At 48.9% G+C, this 18,427-nt stretch overlaps 1 protein-coding gene across 1 annotated transcript in view; it reads right to left on the bottom strand.

The window, feature by feature from the left end:
* Window positions 1-18,427, bottom strand: part of il34 (interleukin 34) — a 147,277-nt gene that overhangs the window by 78,557 nt on the left and 50,293 nt on the right. The gene's annotated exons all lie outside the window — the stretch shown is intronic.

Raw genomic sequence — 18,427 nt, forward strand, 5'->3', positions numbered from 1 at the left:
GAGGTGCATAGCCAGACATCTGGAAGGGCTAGAGGGTGTAGTCAATGTAATAGATGACATCTTGGTCTGGGGAGAGAGCATAGAGCAGCATGATCATCGTTTGAGACAACTGCTGGACCGCCTGAGAAGCATCAATCTGAAACTGAACAAAAGTAAATGTAAGATAAGGATGACAGAAATCAGTTACATTGGTCATGTGCTCAGTAAGAAAGGACTCAAGCCTGATCCTGAAAAGGTCAGAGCCATACAAAACATGCCTGCACCAGAGGACAAAGCCGCCCTCCAGAGGTTCACAGGGTTACTGCAATACCTCTCTAAATTCATCCCCAACCTCTCAGACTTGAGTGCTCCTCTGAGGAGGCTGGAAGGAAATGTGGAAGGGCATTGGGGGTCAGAGCAACAACAGAGTTTTGAAAAATTAAAAGCTCTCGTCAGTCAAGCACCAGTACTCAAGTACTATGATGTCAGCCAGCCAGTTACCTTATCTGTTGGTGCAAGCTCTGAGGGTCTGGGAGCAGTGCTACCTCAAGATGGGCAGCCAGTAGCATATGGCTCCAGGGCATTAACTGACTGTCAAAAACGATATGCACAAATCGAAAAAGAATTGCTTGCAATCGTGTTCGGGTGTGAAAAATTCCATCAGTATCTATATGGAAGACATGTCCATGTAGAAAGTGATCACAAGCCACTGGAAGTGATATTCAAAAAAATCACTCCTCAGCGCGCCAGCCAGACTACAAAGAATGCTCATGAGACTACAAAAGTACAGTCTTGAGGTCAAGTACAAGCCAGGCAAGGAGATGCATATTGCTGATGCTCTAAGCAGAGTATTTCTAAAAGAGCACCATGAGAAACTCCTTGATGAAGAGCTGGAAGTCAACTTTGTAAATCACCAACTCCCAGTATCAGAGGAAAAGTTGCAGGAGTTCAAAGAAGCAACAAAAGAGGATGCTGAGTTGATACTGGTTGCAAATGCAATTCAGAGAGGATGGCCAGATAAACAGAGACAGCTTCCAGACAAAATCAAACAGTATTGGACATTTAGGGAAGAGCTGTCATATGTAGACGGACTCATATTCAAGAACTCAAGGTTAGTAGTACCACACACATTGAGAAGTGAAATGCTCAGGAAAATCCACGAGTCACACATGGGCATGGTTAAGTGCAAGGAGTGAGCCCATGATGTACTGTACTGGCCGGGCATGGCCAAACAGATAGAAAAAGTCGTGGATCGGTGTGCTGTATGTAACACACACAAGAACAATAATCCCAGAGAGCCACTTATGTCACATCCAGTGCCTGAGAGAGCATGGGCAAAGATAGGTGTGGATTTGTTTCACTTCAATGATGCAGAGTACTTACTGTGTGTGGATTACGTTTCAAAGTTTCCTGAGATCATCAAACTGAATGGAACTACAAGCAAACATGTCATCATTGGGTTGAAGTCTATATTTGAAAGGCACGGTGTGCCAGATGAGTTATTCTCCGACAATGGCAGACAGCTAGTGAGCCAAGAGATGGTGGACTTCAGTGCTGAGTGGGGTTTCAAACACACCACCTCAAGTCCCAACTTCCCACAGTCAATTGGGCAAGTTGAGAGGGCAGTTCAGACAATAAAAAACCTGCTGAGAAAAGCACAGGACAGCGCTGGTGACCCATACCTAGCACTGCTTGAATACAGGAACACGCCACTGAGTGGGGTTGGCCTCTCACCTGCTCAGATGCTCATGGGAAGAAGGCTCAAATCAAAGTTACCTGTGACAAAGACATTGTTGCAGCCAGCTGTCTATAAAAATGCCAGGAGCAACCTCGTGTATAGACAACAAAGACAGAAACAATACTTTGACCACGAAACCAGGACACTGTCTGACCTCCAAGATGCTGAAAATGTGAGGATTAGACAAGGCAACAAGTGGGAACCAGCCACTGTGGTACAGAAACACATACAGCCGAGATCATACATTGTTAAAACCACAAGTGGAGAAATGTACAGGAGAAATCGCAGACACCTGCTCAAAACAAGAGACTTCATTCCCAGGGACACCTGATGACATCACACCAGAGCACTCATATCATGTGGAGCAAGACACTCTGCCAAGTGCTGATCCACCCAGCCCTACTCCAGACTGTTCCACTGTACCACATAGTCCAAGAGTAGTGACTGACAATACTGTATCCACAAACAGTCCTGTGAGAACAACGCGCTGTGGAAGGCCTATTAGAGTGCCAAGGCGTTATCTGGACTGAGTAGAGAAGAAAAAAAAACTTGAGAAAAGGAGATGTAGTGTATTTGAATAAGAAGTGCATTACTCAGTGTGACTGCTAGGCGGCACTGTAACTTTGCTGTTGTGTTACTGTGTTTGTATGGAGACCACAGAATAAAAAACGTCGTTGACTGACTAGACATGGCTTCCACTACATCATATATTACAGTATTAACATACAATGGTACGCTGTCGCCTCTTAGTGGTTATGCCTAATAGGGGGTATTAAGTTAATTGAATAATACTTCCCGTGCTACGACCAACCTAACGTTATATGGTGTCAGAATATTTCGGTGGATCAAGCGAGTTAGACATCAGGGATGTTTCGCGAGTGATTACCGGAGAGAACTCACGGAAGTTCCGATCCTTTATCACATTGTAAGTATATGCTAAGGAGCTAATTTAGCTAACTAACGCGCCGAAACTAGCCTGCCAACTAAATGGCAGGATACAGGGATTACAGGTGAGCACATTGGATCGGTTTCAACTTCCCCCACCAACGAAATTCGACTTCGCAAAGCCAGAAGAGTGGCCCAAGTGGATTCGACGGTTTGAGAAGTTCATGATTGCATCAGGTCTGGAACTACATACAGCCAGGGGAAAACCAGGTGAACACTTTAATCTACTCTATGGGTGATGAGGTGGAGGATGTAAGGACCTCACTTCGCATGACGGAGGAGGAGGCGAGTGCATATGACGGTGTCAAAGAAAAACTAGATTGACATTTCATTGTCAGAAGGATTGTTATCTTTGAACGAGCGAAGTTCAACCAGAGACAACAGGAACAAGGAGAGCCTGTTGATAGTTTCATAACAGCGCTTTATTGTTTGTCGGAGCATTGCGGCTATGGTCAACGGCACAACGAAATGATGCGGAGCAACTTCAGATGGACCCAGAGCTGACACTGGATAAAGCAGTGACACGCGCGCGTCAAAGTGAAGTAGTGAAAAAGCAAAAGGACATGTTGAAGAATAATTTCAAAGCAGAGGCTACAACGTGGACATTGTTAACACGAAACTGAAATTCCACAAAAGTAAACAACGGCAGCAGAAAGCGCAAGCTAGAACGAAAGACAAACATACATACCAGTCACAGCCAGGTAATCACCCACGGTGCAAGTGGTGTGGTAGAACACCAGCACACAGTAAAGTGCAGTGCCCAGCTAAAGACGCAGCATGCAATCAATGTAATAGAAGAGGACATTATGCAAAAGTGTGCAGGTCCAGGACGATTAATGAAGTCAACACAGCAAATAAGGATATATTCCTAGGCACAATTAGCTCAGAAGCTACAGATACACCCTGGTTAACCACACTGAAAGTAAATGACTATGAAGCAGTATTCAAAATAAATACAGGCGCAGATGTAACAGTTTTGTCAGATGAGGTGTTTCGGAGTGGGCCATTTCAAAACCTAGACAAAAAAAAAATCCTGCAAGGACCAAGTCAGACTCCCATTACAGTAGCGGCGAACTGTCAGGGCCTTCTAGGCTTTCGGTGAAGGCCTAAGACGCCACAGAAAAAGGAAATCACTTTCATAAATATAATACAATCTTCAAATAATAAAAGTTAATATCGAATTACATGTTGATTTCAACTACACATACGAATTCGGGAGGCTCTGCTTGCAGTCTCTCGGCCAAAAAAACCCCCCATCAAATCGTGGGAGTGCAGGAATGAGGAGACGGAGAGATCGAGTCGTGTCAATTCCGTTTACTCGCCACACAAAGCAACACCGATGCAGCACAATCTCTCATGGCAACCAGCTAACCGCTAGGCTGCAGAAAACATGGTTCTACTTCCTGTGAAATTCTAAGCAGTGCCTACGCCAGCACTCTGAACGTCTGCCTTAAAGGAGCAGCAGTCCCTGGTGAATCTATCCTCAACTGTGTATCACCACACAGGCCCCCCCAAAATTCACCATCACGTAAAATGCAAAACAGTGATGTAACACAACAGTACTCAGTGAAACACAAAGAGCCAACAGGCGAACAGTCCCCAGTGAAACAGTCAACGTCTTGGGGGGCGGACCAGGCGGCCAAAACGGCTGCGCTGAATGAGTATGGAGGCGGGGGCAGGGGACAGAGCCGGAGCCCGGGCAGGGGCCGAGGCTGAGCCGGGGGCCCAAGAAGGGGGGCGTCCACACCACGAGGGCAGGGCCAGTTCGACCGGCCCACCCAAGTCCAAATGGGCAGGCTTGAGACGGTCCACCGAGACCCGCTCCGGCTTGCCCCCCACGTCCACCACAAAGTTCTTAGGCCCCAGTTCCAGGATGCGGAAGGGCCCGTTGTAGGGGGGCTGCAGGGGGGTACGGTGGCTGTCGTGGTGGATGAATACGTACCCGGCCGACAGCAGATTCTTGGGGACGTAGGACTGAGGGAGGCAGTGGTGAGACATAGGGATCAGAGCGAAAGCGTTGGCACTGTCCCGGGCCACAGCCCGATGAGTAGCTGCTGACCAGGGGGCCACGGCGTCAGGGAGAAACTCACCTGGGACACGCAGCGGTTGGCCGTAAACCAGCTCGGCAGACGAGGCCAGGAGGTCTTCCTTGGGGGTGAAGCGAAGGCCGAGCATGACCCACGGGAGGCGATTGACCCAGTTGCTGTCACTGAGGAAGGCACGAAGAGCGGCCTTCATAGACCGATGAAACCGCTCAGAGTCCGTTGCCCTGCGGGTTGTACGCTGTGGTGCGGTGGAGCTTCACCCCCAGCCCCTCTGTGACTGCAGTCCAGAGCTCCGACGTGAACTGCGGCCCCCTGTCGGAGGTGAGGTTAGCCGGCGTGCCAAAACGGGTCACCCAGGACCCAATGAATACCTGGGCCACCTCAGTAGACGTGGTCGATGACAGGGGAACAGCTTCTGGCCACCTGGCGGTCCTGTCCACCTTGGTGAGAAGGTGAGTGAACCCATGGGAGGGGGGCAGGGGGCCCACCAGGTCCAGATTCACATGGTCAAAACGCCTCTCGGGCACCAGGAATGGCGCCAAGGGGGCTTTGGTATGACGGTGTACTTTGGAACGCTGGCACGCCACGCAGGAGTCAGCCCAGGCCTTGATGTCCTTCCTGAGGCCGGGCCAGACGAACTTGGCCCCCATCAGCTTAGTGGACGCCTTCACACCCAGGTGGGAAAGGCCATGGATAACGTCAAAAACACGGCGCTGCCAGCCGGTGGGCACCATGGGGCGGGACTGGCCCGTGGAAACGTCGCAGAGGAGCTTGGTGTTGGTGCTGTCAAACACCACCTCCTCCAACCACAGCCCCATAGCAGCCGTCTGATAGGCCTGATGTCTGTGTCAGCGGCTTGGTCTGCAGCCATGGCAGCATAATCGAGTCCCAAGTGAACGGACCCTGCTACCGCCCAGGAGAGGCAGTCAGCGACCGAGTTGTCCCTGCAAGCCACGTGATGGCAGAGAGTTGATGCTGTTGGCGCCCGGACCACGGCTCGGAGGTCTTGGCCATGGCAAATGTCAGCGGCTTGAGGTCGACAAAGGCAGTGAAACAGCGGCCTTCCAACAAGAACCTGAAGTGTCGGGTGGTGAGGAAGAGACCCAGGAGCTCCCGGTCGAAAGTGTTGTACTTCTACTCGTTGTCTTTAAGCTGTTTGCTAAAGAAGGCAAGGGGCTGCCAGGCGCCGCCCACCCACTGCTCGCACACTGCCCTGACCGCATAGTCAGAGGCGTCGGTTGTGAGGGCAATCAGGGCAGTGGGGGACGGGTGCGCCAGCAAAGCGGCATTGGTGTCGTCAAAAGCTTCGTCTATCCCCGAGGACCAGTCTACCTCGCCCTTGGCTTCCTTGCCCTGCAGGGCCTCGTACAAGGGCCGCAAGCTGTGAGCTGCCCAGGAACTCCTGCAGGGACTTCACAGTGCGGGGGCGTGGAAAACTGGTGACGGCGTCCACTCTGGCAGGAAGCGGCACGGCTCCCTGCGGGGAGACGCGGTGGCCGAGGAAGTCGATGGACGACAAGCCAAACTGGCACTTGGCTGGGTTGACTATGAGTCCATGTGCACTGAGCCGCTCGAACAACTGCCAGAGTTGCATCAGGTGCTCCTCTGCGGATGCGCTGGCCACGAGAATGTCATCCAAGTAAACAAACAAGAACGGCATATCCCGTAGCACAGAGTCCATCAGCCGCTGGAACGTCTGCACTGCCCCCTTGAGACCAAAGGGCATCCGCAGGAACTCGAAGAGTCCAAATGTGGTGATGACTGCTGTCTTGGGCACGTCCCGAAGGTGGACCGGTACCTGGTGGTAGCCCCGCACCAAATGTACTTTGGAAAAGATGGTGGCCCCTGCCAAGTGGGCGGAGAAGTCCTGTATGTGCGGGACGGGGTACTGGTCAGGGGTTGTGGCATTGTTCAGGTGACGAAAATCGCCGCAGGGGCGCCAACCGCCATCAGCCTTAGAAACCATGTGCAGGGGGGAGGCCCACGGGCTGTCCGAGCGGCGCACAATGCCGAGGCGTTCCATGGTGGCAAACTCCTCCCTGGCGATCGCAGGCTTAGCAGAGTCGAGGCGCCGAGCACGGGGGTAGACCGGGGGGCCGTCAGTGGCAATATGGTGCTCCACGCCGTGCTTGGCCACCGCCGATGAGAACGTAGGTGTGATGAGGTCAGGGAACTCTGCGAGCGGTCGATGATACGTATCTCCGGCGGCGAGCATGTTTGACAGGCCGAGCGTCCCTGCACCTCCCAGTGTGCACGGGTATGTAGCGAGAGAGACAGCATCGATCAAGCAACAATTCGTAACAGCCGCCAGCAGCCTGAAGGCGCACAGGAAGTCCGCGCCCAGGAGGGGAACCAACACCGCGGGCATAACGAAGTCCAAGCCGAAGCGCCGCCTGCCAAAACACACCTCCACATACCTGGTGTCGTAAGGTACATATGGGGGTGCCGTTCGCGGCATCCATCGGGGGGCCTTGTCCGCTGGACATGGTGTCCGCGGCTGATGCAGGCAGGATGCTACGCTGAGCGCCCGAATCGACCAGCAGCCACCGGCCAGATAAGGTATCTTTGATAAACAACTGGTTGCTGTTGAGCGCCGGCCCTGGCGTGTCCCTGGACGCTGAAGCTGCATGGCGGGCGACACTGCTTGGTCCTGGCACCAAACCTGTTGTGGTAATAACACAACCCGCTGTCACGCTGGCGGCGAGCGGTGCCCGCTGCGTCCTCCAGAGGCGGGGGCGAGGTCTGGATGGGGAGCATTGCATGAACGAACTGCTGCCGGTTGGCGAGGAAAATCCTGTCCGCTTCCGCAGCCAGACCGCGGTAGTCTTTGGTGGAGGAGATGGGGCAGCTGGTTAGAGCTGTGCGCACAGGCGCTGGGGGCTGCCGTAGAAAAATATGGGTGAAAATGAAGGAGGGATCCGCCGAGCCCAAAACGGCCAACATCTTGTCCAGCAGCTCGGAAGGTTTGCTATCGCCGAGTCCGTTGAGTGACAACAGGCGATCCGCCTTCTCCATCTCCGACAGCTCGAAGAGCTGCAAAAAGAATGCCTTGAGTGCGCCGTATTTTCCCACAGCCGGGGGGCTTCCAGTAACCCCATAGCTCGGGCCGTCGTCCGGGCATCCAATGCCGCCACCACATGGAAATACCTCGTAACGTCCCGCGTTATTCCTCCCAGCTCGAACTGGGCTTCAGTGTGCTGAAACCATGGCCGTTGCTGCTGAGATACTAGCGCTAACATAAGCTGGAGCGGTGTTGTCCTCGCTTTGGGTCGACATGTTCGTTGTCAACGTGCGGGGTCACCAATGTGGGAGTGCAGGAACGAGGAGACGGAGAGATCGAGTCGAGTCAATTCCGTTTACTCGCCACACAAAACAACACCGACACAGCACAATCTCTGGTGGCAACCAGCTAACCGCTAGGCTGCAGAAAACATGGCTCCACTTCCTGGGGAAACTCTAAGCAGTGCCTACGTCAGCACTCTGAATGTCTGCCTTAAAGGAGCAGCAGTCCCTGGTGACTATTACAGCTGTCTTTGGGTAATTATGAGGAGGTGACATCTTACCGAAGGCCTAGGTCTGAAATGCACGGTCCGCTACTGCATTACAGTGAATGGAAAATTCACTGCCACACTGAAAACAGACAGTAAGTGCACAGTGCAAGATGTCTGTGTAGTTCCGGGTCTGAAGCATTGCTTACTGGGACGTCCAGCTATCCAGGCACTAGGCTTGGTGGCTAGGGTAGAGTCTGTGTGCCTAAACTCTATGGAGTCGGTGAAATAGCGATTTCCTAAATTATTTGAAGGGTAAGGTAAACCGGAGGGAGAGTACAAAATCGAGCTTAAGGTAGACGCCAAGCCATTTTCCATATCAACTCCACGACGTATTCCATTGCCTCTCATGCCGAGTCAAACAGGAGCTCACTCACATGGAAGACCTGGGTGTGATTTTGAGGGTCGAGCAACCCACAGATTAGTGTGCCAGCGTGGTTCCTGTACCAAAGCCGGGCAGAGATGAGGTGCACATTTGTGTAGACTTGACAAAACGGAACCATTTAGTCAAGAGTGGAAGACACAAGCTTCCGTCAGCCGAGCACACACTGGGGCAGCTAGAGGGCGCCAAAGTTTTCTCGAAAATCGACACAAACTCAGGGTTTTGGCAAATTCCCTTAGCCAAGGAGTCCACCTTTCTCACAACGTTTCTCACACATTTCGGGAGGTTCTGTTTCAATCGCCTATGCTTCAGCATATCTTCTGCACCAGAACACTGCCAAAAGAGAATGTCCCAGATACTGGAAGGTCTGGATGGCGTTCTATGTCAAATGGATGGCGTGCTTGTGTATGCAGACACACAGGCCCAGCACGACACACGACTGCTCACAGTGCTGGGGAGACTGCAGGAGGCAGACGTCATGCTGAAAGGTGAGAAATGCGAGTTCTCAAAAGACTGTCAAATTTTTCAGACAGATAATAGATGCAACAGGTGTGCGAGCAGATCCCATCAAAGTGAGAGCAGTGAGACACACGGAGGAGCCCACAGACACAGCAGGAGTGAGACGCTTCCTCAGAATAGTCAGTCACCTGGGCAAGTATCTTCCTCATCTAGCAAAAAAGACTCAGCCTCTCTGGGACCTGTTAAAAATAAAGATTGTGTGGATGTGGGGAAAGGACCAACACAAAGCTTTCAACAGCATCAAGGAGGAGCTGAGCATGCCACCAGGGCTGGCGCTCTACAACGTAAAAGCAGAGACAATCGTCTCATCAGACGTGTCCTCATTTGGACTGGGAGTTGTGCTACTCCAGAGGCAGGACAACAGCCAGCTCAAGCCAGCTGCATATGCATCCAGAGCACTCACTGACACAGAGAAAAATATGCACAAATAGAGAAAGAGGCCCTCGCCATTACATGGGCGTGCGAGTGGTTCTCAGACTTCCTGGTAGGAATCACGTTCCACACTGAGATGGACCACAAGCCTCTGGTGCCATTACTAGGGTCAAAAAACCTTGACAAGCTTCCACCACGCATACAGAGACTCAGGATGAGACTGACGGCATTCTGCTACTCAATCTCACATGTGGCAGACAAGAATTTAGCTACAGCAGACGTGCTGTCAAGAGCCCTATTGAGAGAGAGAGAGAGAGAGAGAGAGAGAGCAGACGGAGCAGGAGGGTGAGGTAACCTGTATGTAAACTTAGTCATGTCAAGCTTGCCGGCTGCAGAGGAAAGACTACAGGAAATTCAGGAATACCAAGAAATACTGAGCCAAGTGAAAAAGTATTGTGCTAAGGGCTGGCCAGACAAATTCACAATAGACAGAGCTTTTCTTCATTACAGGTAATTCTCTGGCGAGCTAACAGTTGAAAATGGGTTACTACTGAAAGGATGTAGATTAGTTATCCCCAAGTCACTACAAACTGACATCCTAGACAAACTGCATGTCGGGTACCAGGGGTGTGTTTTACAAAGTGACAAAGTGCCATGAAAGGGTGAAAAGGTCTGTCTGGTGGCCAGGACTAAGTGCACAGCTTCTGAAAGTGGTTGAAAACTGTGATGCATGCGCAAAGGATAGAAGGAACCCCAGAGAGACATTGCTGCCAACAGAGTTCCCGGACAGGCCATTGGCCAAGGTCGGGGCTGATTTATTTCAATGGAGCGATAAGCCAGTATCTACTGGTAGTAGAACATTTCAAGTCCATCTTTGCCAGGCATAGCATAGCATGCGAGGTCATGACAGACAAGGGCCCCCAGTTTTCGTCTGAGTATTTTAGACAGTTTGTGGCACAGTGGGGATTCACACACACCACGTCTTGCCCCAGATATCCTCAGAGCAATTGGGAGGCAGAGTGTGCTGTGAGGACAGTAAAAAGCCTACTCCATAAGGATAGAGATCCATATCTAGCACTCATGGCTTACAGAGCCACTCCTCTAGCCAATGGGCACAGTCCAGCTGAACTACTCATGGGCCGGCAGCTCAGAACGACAGTTCCAGTTACTCCATCATCCTTGAACCCAGGCTGGACCAATATAAGAAAACTCAAAGAGGAGGAACAGACAAAGGGACAGTGATGAGAGTGGCATATACAGTGATGACAGTGGCAGATACACTAAGATCGTACATCTTGACACACCCAGAGGGATCCTGCATCGCAACCGGAACCACCTCATCATGACGCCAGTAGCTGCAGCAACGCAGATCATCCTGCCAGAGCCAGAGCAACATACTAGTCGGCCAGCGAGTCCAGGTGGAGCAGAGCAGGGGCCAGATCAGCCACATAGTCCTGAGCCTACGAAACGCTTCTCCGCAAGAGAGAGAAGACCTCCAGGGTATCTGAAAGACTTTATGCCTAAGTAGCAGGTATTCCTGGTAGACTGAGTGATCTCTACAGGGCAAAATAAACCACCCACACTCAGTAGGAGGACTGTGCAGTCTACCCCTGCCTTCTTAGTTTAGTTTAACCAAAGTTTTACAGTTCATAAGATACCCATTTTTTGGTTAATAACTACTCAGTTTGAATAAGAGAAAAAAAGTTGTGTTATGTAGGAAATAGATTATACTTAGTTATCAGCAAGGTGGAACAGTTTAAAACAAGTGTTTACAAAATGGCAACATAACACAGTAGACTTTAATATAGTTGAAGTTACAGTATGTACAGACATGAGTCAAAATGTTTAAAAGTAAATAACATTTCATTGATAGCTGGAATATCAGTCAGTACAGTACTGTACTTAGAAAGGGGGGGTGTGTTGTGTTATGGTATTAACATACAGTGGTACGCTGTCGCCTCCTAGTGGTTATGCTGAATTACGAGTATTACGTCAGTTGAATAAAGCCTTGCATGAATTTGTACCGACCGTTATTACTTACTGTGCTACGGCCAACCTAACGTTACAAACTTGGCACACATGTCTGTCATTTATTCTTGCATTCAGTATATCCTCGACAAACGGCCCAGATGAACTGATTCAACTTTCTTTGACCAAGTCTATTATGAACTTTCTAAAAAGAAAACGTTTGCTATGTGACTGTTTCGGTCTAACCATAACCCCGCCTTTACTTTGATAATATAATAAAGCTGGGTAAACCGTTTATGCTCACGCATGTGGGACTCACATCTATTGTTGACTCAGATTGGGCAGTGACAAGAACATGCAACACTTCCTGTTTTGACTGCAACCTTGACGAAGTTGTTTCTTTATACATTTTGCATTTTTTGGATTATCAAAATTATCTTATAACTTTAATAACTAATAACACATAAACACCCCCCGAAACACACACACACACACACACACGCACGCACACACACACACACATGACCAAATGCATAATCAATTTGTTGTGTAATTACTAAAAAAATACTGTAGCAAAATGAGGCAAATAAGCTTTCAGTTATCAACACTATTTACTGGTTTATTTTAGTTCATTTGTTTTAATTTCTCCTCTTTACCTTGACAGGTTAGATCTAACTTTCAAATTCCTCTCAGGTCGCCTCCTTCATTGTTACTTGTTTATGGAACTGCAAGCGACATGAATGCACTATGCTCTTCAGCAAAAGTGGGAGTCCATGGAAAACAAGAAAAAATACAGATGTCACTTTTTTACAGGTCTCCAGTGGACACGACACCTAAGCCTGTTGAATACATATTCACCGAGTCCTTACTCTCTTGACTCAATAACAGAAGTGCTTATCATCTGTGACACCGTGTGTCTGCTACTTTCAGGGTCAGGTTTCCTGAACTACTACTTTTTGTTGGTTTTTATTGGCTTTGCTTGCTGAAATAAAGGGGAAGTCAGACAGAATCAGGATGGTGCTGGATGCTGCCAAGAGATATTTGAATGTTGTGCTGGCAGCCATACCAACATGTACTCTGGCTCTGCCGAACGACGAAAGCTAAGCGGGTATGGGCTTGGCTAGTAGACGGGAGACCTCCCGGAAAAACTGAGTCGCTGCTGGAAGTAGTGTTGGTGGGCCAGTAGGGGGCAGTCTTCCCTCTAGTCCTAATAATTTTTCTTTTTTTTTAAATCCCAGCGCCCTAGTGCGGCAATGGGGGCGCACTGTGCTTTAGGAAATGCCATCCTCTGGATGAGATGTTAAAACCAAGGTCCTAAATCAAGATCCACTCTGGTCATTAAAAGATCCCATGACACTCGTTGCAAAGAGTAGGGGTGTCCTCAAAATTCCCAACCTGGCTCTCTCCATCTGGCCACCTAATCATTCCCCCTGTGTAATTCACTCAAAGATTCCTCCTTCTCAACCTCAAGCTGATGTGTGGTGAGCATTCTGGCACAAATTGGCTGCTGTGCATCATTCAGGTGGGTGCTGCAAATTGGTGGTGGTTGAGGTGAGTTTCCACCTTCAATGTGAAGCACTTTGGGTGTCTAGAAAAGCGCTATATAAATGTCATCCATTATTATTATTATTATTATTATTATTATTATTATTATTATTATTTCCGTTTCTTAACTTTACACTCCTCCATATTGCAGTTGTCCTCCCCACATCTTCCACATATCCTGACCCTCCTACAAACTGCAGCAAAATGCCCATATTCTTGACAACAAAAACATTTGAGAGGAGCTCTCTCATATGGCCTCACCCTGTAACTCAAGGTAAACTCTTTCCGGCAATTTCACTTCAAAGGTCAAACACACAGAATTACTATCCTCCTTCTCCCCTTCACAGAATCTTGTCATTCTTCTTGCCTCACACACACCTGCACCATCCCAAAATGATTCAGCGTTTACTGACAGGGGCACGTCACTTATCACTCCCTTCTTCTCTGCTTTTAATTCAAGAGGGAAGCAAGTTATGTAGCAACAATCTCCAAATATATCAATTTTTCTGACACTTTGAGATACAATCAATTATAACTATCCCACTTCTAGTCAGCCTGATCGATTGTACATCTCCAAGTTTTCCCCTTACAAACTTTCTGACCACATGTGGGTCCTTGAAAAGCCCATCTTCTCATGTCACAGCTATCCCAACAAGATATGGCTCCTCAATTCTCAATGACTGACAAGAATCACTTGAGAAATTTGATACATTCTTCTTCCTTTTCTTTTTCTTTTCTAGCCCTCTCATGTCCGCATTTCCATTTTCAATGTTGCTCTCTGACTCCAACGCCATTTCCGCCATCCTCCGTTCCCGCTGCTCCAACCACCAGGTTTCCTGAACTATTGACCCAAAAGGTTCAAAAGGCCTGCTGGTGAGTCATTACCTTGGTGTAAGAAGCATGCAAGAAACTTCCTCTGTGAATACGGATGAGAAACTGGCAGAGGAGAACTTCCCATGAGAGTAGATCACATTTCTTATGCAATTCCCAGGCCTGGAGGGTGTTAAGAATCTGTTTAGAGGCTCCAATTAGTTCCATAGTGCGTATATATGCTTTTTGTTTTACATCGTCACAATGGGCATTTCTTTCCAATACAGAGGAATAAAAAATATGACTTCCAACATGTGTTTTTTTCTCCATATTAATTCAAACTGAATTCAGTATCAAGACTGCAATTGAAATACATTTCCCATAAATGAAAAATCTTTTTGGAATTGATCCGTTGGAAATGTTAGTGCCCTGCTTAGTAAACTAATCAGCACATGTATCAAGAATTACTGTAACATCATCAATGTGTACAAATGGATAAATCAATTAAATATTTATATTTCTCATTGGTGAAATCAATTTAACATGATCTAGTTCAATAATTTCTTGTATAATGAAAAGTGCTCTAAATCAACAAACAAAGATAATGAAAGAAGCAATGTTTAAAAATGAGCATCGAGTAATTGAATTATTTGAAACCCATGTCAATTTCAAAAGCCATTCAACAGTACTTTGGCTGAGATCTGCAGCGTTCCTTAATTTTGGACCGTGCAAAGGCTGCTGATTAATAGCTGTGTGCGACCTCAGCCCTCACATTCTCAAAATTACCTTATTTCTGACTATTCAATCAGGAGCTCATGTGGTCTGAGCAGAGTTAACATTTGCTATATTTTTGGCCTACATTCCATGTTTTCTCAAAGGATGAGCACATACTGTCAGCCTTTGAGCCTTTGGTGCATCAATTCAGCTGTCTGCCAGATATCGCGTGCTTGCGTGTGTGTGTGTGTGTGTGTGTGTGTGTGTGTGTGTGTGTGTGTGTGTGTGTGTGTGTGTGTGTGTGTGTGTGTGCGTCTGCGTGCAGTGCACAGGGCATGTGTGATGCATCAGTGCAGTAGTACTGGGGTAGTAGTGTTTGCAGTTAGTGCATGCTGCATGCCACTTCTGCTTGCTACTTTCTACTTTCAGCTACTGCCGCCGGCTAACCCTCTTTGTGGGGGTGAAAAGAAGAGCTGAGTGCGTAAGTCTCCCCTGCCGGTACATAGCCTCTCTACCGCCAAGACTCCTGCAGTGCATCCTCGTGGCCACACACGGTAACTGGGTCCCTTGCGTTCCCTGGCTAAACTGTAGGGGATCTCGGAGCTACAGTGGTCCCCAGAGGTCTAATGTGCAGGCCCATGTGAAGTAGACACACCCTGGCATTGACCAACCACTGTCCCACTGCCTTGTGGGTAAGTCTAGGACGACAAAGGCTAGGGGAACACACCCTGAGAGAAAAGCAACATGCATGGTGGTGCACGATAGGCGGTCCTCTGACAAACTGGAGCTCCGGCAGCCTCCTGCAGCTGTGGAAGAGTGCTGGTCATCTTGGGCTCCCCTTGTCACCGGATCCCACCCTCTCACAGTGAAGAAGTGCTGCTGAGACATGCGCACCCCCAACGGCACTCTAAATAATCTCTTTGCGCAGGTATTCACTTCTGCTTCGGTGAGACCAGCAACCGGACTATGGATCAAAGTCTGGCGGCGATGGGGTGTCTGGTGACGGGAGCAGGTATGAATGCACTGGAAGCTCCTAATCAGACCCCCTCACGCCAGCGGCACAGAGCTATTCATGGTCGCCAGCAGCTGGGTTTGAGTGGCAGCTGCTCTCGGCAGACCCCTGTGTGTCTGAGCAGCCCTGTTTAGGAGCCACACTGCTCATCTTAACTGGGGAGGGGCCTAGAAAAGGTGGCCTAAACATTGCCCACTCAAAACATCCTGGATAGGCTACCGCACCTATCAGGACATTCCACTCTGCTGTCAAAATAAACAAAATAAAATAATCCCTTTTAAACATGGAACATAAGAACTCTGCTGGACGTTAACACCGAAAGACCTCAGCGAAAGACTGCACTCATTGCAGCGGAACTCAACCGCTACAATGTTGACATCATTGCACTCAGCGAAACCAGGTAAATGAAGGCTCCCTGAAGGAGGACACCTACACCTTCTTCTGGAAGGGATACCCTGCAAGAGGACAACATCAGCATGGTGTGGGATTTGCAATAAAAAACTGCCACCTACCAAGACTCACTGAAACACCAATTGACATAAGTGAAAGGCTCATGTCACTCAGGATCCCTCTGGTCAAGAAACGCTATGCCACCCTCCTAGGTGCCTATGCACCAATGCTACCATCAGAGGATGACGTAAAGGACCGCTTCTATCAGTCACTAGATGATGCTCTCTGTCGTATACCCAAGGAGGACAAGATCTTTTTGCTGGGCGATTTTAATGCCAGAGTGGGAAAAGACAACAAGGTCTGGAATGGTGTCATTGGTGGGCATGGCATTGGGAAAGTCAATGCTAATGGACTGCGCCTGCTAAGCCTCTGTGCTGAGCATGGCTTGACCATCACAAACACCCTCTTCCAATTAAAAAATAAGCCCAAAACATCCTGAATGCACCCGCGCTCCAAACATTGGAACTTGTTGGACTACATCATTGTGAGACGCACTGATATAAAAGGCGTCTTACTCACTCGTGCAATGAGAGGTGCTGAGTGCTGGACAGATCACTGGCTCATCATGACCAGGCTCCAGGTGAAGGTACGCCCTGCTGTTCATCTCCAAAGGTCAGGAAAGAAGAGGCTTGACTGTACCCGGCTAGAAAAGGCTCAGGTCCAGAACAATCTCTGCTTCTCTCTGGCTGAAAACCTGGAAGACATTGAGCTTCTCTTGAGCACAGATGACTCCATTGATAGGAAATGGTCTTCCGTGAGCTCCAGACTCTATGAGGCAGCATCCCAATTCATCGGTTACAAGAGCAGAAAGCACCAGGACTGGTTTAACGACAACACAGGCACTATAACTACCATACTCAAAGGCATGCATAAAGCACACGGTGCTGTCCTAAGCAATCTCACATCAGCTACACTCCAGCAACAATGGCACGCATCCAAGAGAGAGGTGCAGTCAAAATTGCATGCCCTCCAGAATGAGTGGTGGATATTGAAGGCAAATGAAATACAATCCCATGCCGACAGAAACGATTTGCACAACTTTTATGATGCAGTGAAAACCATCTACAGCCCAAGAAACTGCTCTGTCTCCCCCCTGAAGTCTGATGATGGTACCACCCTCATAAAGGATCAGAAACTCATCACAAAAAGATGGGCAGAACATTTTGAGACCCTTTTGAACCAGCCCTCCCCAACAGATCCCTCAGTTTTGGATGAAATACCTGTCCACCCCACCATCTAAGACGTTGACCTCCCACCAACTTTTGAAGAGGTTCATTGTGCAGTTAGATCGCTGAAAAATAACAAGACCCTGGCCCTGACAGTATCCCTGCCGAGATTTTTAAACAGGGAGGCTACCTCTGCACCCGTGCACCTTTCCTGTTCATCTCACACGTATGGAAGAACGAAACCATCCCTCAGCAGTGGAGGGATGCTACCATCATCTCCATATATTAAGGCAAAGGAGACAAGTCCCTCTGTGGCAACAGCCGTGGCATTTCACTACTGGCTGTTGCTGGAAAAGTCCTGGCCAAACTCATGTTACACAGGCTGGTAAAAAACATCTGAGAGGAGCTGTTGTCTGAGTCACAGTGTGGGTTCAGGAGGAATAGGAGTACTGTGGACATGGTGTTCACAGCACGGCAACTCCAGGAGAATTATAAGGAGCAACACCCGGACCTCTTCATAGCCTTCATCGACCTGTCAAAGGCTTTCGACACAGTCAACAGGGACATCCTATGAAACATCCTCCTGAATTTGGCTGCCCACGAAAGTTTGTCAATATCCTTGAACAATTTCATGTGGGGATGATGGCATGTGTGACCACTGGAGGCCAGGAATCCGAGCCCTTCAGGGTGTGTACCAGGGTACATCAGGGGTGCATCCTTGCTCCAGTTCTTTTTAACATCTTCCTCCTGTGTGTGACATTGCTGCTCCACGAGGAAATCAGGAAGGACAGTGGGGTTACTGTGGACTTCAGACTAGATGGAAGCCTATTTAACATCCATAGGCTCCAAGCGGTCACAAAAATGACATCTGGGCACATCTTCAAGCTACAGTTCGCAGATGACTGTGCAGTTGTGGCCCACACATTGGAGGCACTGCAAGCTACTCTTGCAGCTGCTGCAAGGTTGTATGGTAGGCTGGGGCTCTCTATAAATGTGGCAAAGACTGAAGTAGTATGCCAGTGGGCATTTACTCCTCCATCTCATTCACCAACCTTCACCATCTCTGACAAACCACTTGCAACAGTGGAATCCTTCAAATAGCTGGGCACCTTCCTCTCTGACGACTGCACCATCGACAGGGAGATACAAACCAGATTAAACAAGCATCATCCTCTTTTGGCAGACGTAGGAGAAGGGTCTTTCAAAACAAAGACCTCAACCTCAACACCAAAAT

The sequence above is a fragment of the Lampris incognitus genome, chromosome 6, assembly GCF_029633865.1.
Source record: "Lampris incognitus isolate fLamInc1 chromosome 6, fLamInc1.hap2, whole genome shotgun sequence".
Taxonomy (NCBI): Eukaryota; Metazoa; Chordata; class Actinopteri; order Lampriformes; family Lampridae; genus Lampris; species Lampris incognitus.